A 2,677-nucleotide genomic window follows, 5' to 3' on the forward strand; every position below is an offset into this window, starting at 1 on the left:
GTGACCACCAAGTGCAGTGACACCGGCAGATTGGTTGTTGGGTTGATTCTAAGGTAAATAAACCACAATTATGATGCAACTTTGATCACAATTGGTGCGGCAGTTTAAGGTACACGAAAATATCTTAAAATTAAAAAATGCTTATTTTTTAGAGGTTAGGTTACGTCCTTTGGATAGGTAAAGTTTCATTGTCGAGAGGTATACAGTTTGAGAAGGTTCTTGGACAGCGTGGTCAAACCAGAAAACGTCCCATGGAGGTAACACATTCATTTGGGTTTCAAGGTACATGAGACCTAGGCTTCTTACACTACGACCTCTTCATTGCTTGCTTTCACAGTCCCATTTGACATAGGTTGAAACCCTCGGATGGCTGCCGAGGCAGCCCATTTCAAGGCGACGTCCGACAGCACCATGCGCTTGGCCTTCTTTTCGACGCGCATGGCCACGAGTGCCTTTTTGAGTTTGGCGGTTTCAATTCTGTCCTTCTTGGCCTTGTCGATTTCGCCCAGGAGTGCCAAGGTAAGAATTCTACCACCAACATCAATTGTTTTTCTTGACTGCTATTTTTCGGCCTCGGGTGGAAGAGACAAAAGGTCGCGCCGGAGTGTCTCGCGGCGCTCAATCCAGTTGGCCTCGAGGTAATCCTTGGGTACGCCCCCTTGCTTGAAAAGATTGAATCTATTTATCATTTTGTCCTTTGACAGGGGCCATAGACCAGTGGTGGAGAAACCGCTGACAACATTTGGCCCCACGACTCGTTGCGCCCATGCGTTCGACGCAATTCGGAGTGCCTTGGACTTGGAAATGCTGTGTAAGTCACCTGACACTACGTAATTGTGAATACATACTTGGACATCTCGTGTACCGTCGTTTATAACTTCATCTAAGATGCCCTTTCGGATTTCAGTCTTGTATGGTCCAAAGACAGCCGCATCCAAAGGTTGGAATAAATGAGTTGCATTTGATGGCAAACATAGAAAAATAGTCTTTAATGTATCGCACAATACATTTCACAATGTTCATTGAGTAGTGAGATGCAAGCCCATCAAAAATCAAGAGAATGGGGCGTTTGATAGACGCATTCAATGTTTCAGAAAAATGTTTAATCCACGCTGAAAATGCATAAATCCTTTTGGAGAAGTACAGTAGAAATCGATGCACCAGGCACTGAACATTCTGAACTCAATGATTTGTCAATTGTATCTCCAGGAAACAAGAACATAGGAGGAAAAATATATCCTGACGCACTACAGCATGCCACAATTGACAAATGAAAATTCGGAGGAACTGTTTTGGAGCAAACATTTTGAGAACCTTTCAGGGCAATAACGTACTTTTTCGTCTGGATGCAAACGCGGTTTCGTCCATATTGAATACTCTTTCAGGTGTGAGCTTGTGTGTTTGATCGCTGAGCACATGGCTTGGTAAAGCCGCTCGACGCCGTCAACATCCACTGCATTCCTGGCATTTGAGATGACTTGTGCCAAACTGTGCGTGAGCTGGGGATGCCGCTGCTTGAAACGTTTGATCCAACTTCTTGATAGTGAAAGTGCTGGGTCGAGGTTGCGCAGAAGTTGGTTGGCCTTGATGATGATAGCTTGGTTGTCAACAGGGTGGCCATCTTGCTGCATGGCTCCAATCCATGCAACAAGGTCAGCCTCACAGCTCGCAGGAAGGGTTGGTTTTGTGCTTCGGTGTACGTGCTTGGCCAGCCTTTAGCCGCACGCACGTTTTTCATTAGGGTTGTGTAGGGTATTCCAGTCCTAGCGGATACTGCTTTGCCATTTTCACCCTTGAAGACATCAAGGAGAGCAGCCTCGAGCAGCTGGGGTCTGTATCGACCTCGTGACCCTGCCATGAAGGCGCCAAAACAGCCCACGATCGTATCAAGTTTGGGAAGTTTGCCGCCTGAAAGCCCTGCGGTTTTCATTGGTCAATTCCGTGCTCACTAAACTGCCCCCTCACGTTATTCCTTGCTTTGGTCATTGCGGGAGACAGATCCGTTGGCCTCGTAGCTCGTTATCCAAGCCGTGATTGTAGATTTGTGCTTCGTGTACAGTGTTGCAAGGTATGATTTGGAGAGACCAAGCATGTAATATCCGTAGAGGCAGTGATACTTGGTGCTGTCCGATGCAAGGTCGCGCACAACTGCTTGCAGGAGAATGTGAGCGCCTGACGCGGCCATGTTGAGATTCAGAATTGATGGAAGTAGCAGTAGATGAGTGGCTGCGTCAAAGTTTGCCGACTTCTGTTCTGTTCGCAACAATTTTGCCAGTTGTCTACTTTTGGAGTAAAACCACAATACTCAATTAAGTTTTCAGTCCCTCTGGGTAATTAACTGTAACCACAAAAAATGATTGGTATATAAGGATTATTTAAAATTAAATAGCCCTATATATATATTAAACCAGAAAAATTGAACTTAAAAATTCAGTAATATCAGTATAAATACTGAATTTTTAAATTTAATTTTTTTGGTTTAATATATATATAGGGCTATTTTATTTTAAATAATCCTCACGAGCGATCGACATGGACAATCATGAGAAATATTTCCACTCATTGGACGTTCTTGAGAAATGCCAAATTCAAAAATGGAGTTCGAGAAAATTCAACGCAGGCGCGAAAAATAATAAGGCGTTTTCAAGTTGGAAGACTAACGATGCGAGATTTACAT

This window comes from Aphanomyces invadans (assembly GCF_000520115.1).
Source record: "Aphanomyces invadans strain NJM9701 unplaced genomic scaffold supercont1.28, whole genome shotgun sequence".
In the NCBI taxonomy this organism is placed as follows: domain Eukaryota; phylum Oomycota; class Saprolegniomycetes; order Saprolegniales; family Verrucalvaceae; genus Aphanomyces; species Aphanomyces invadans.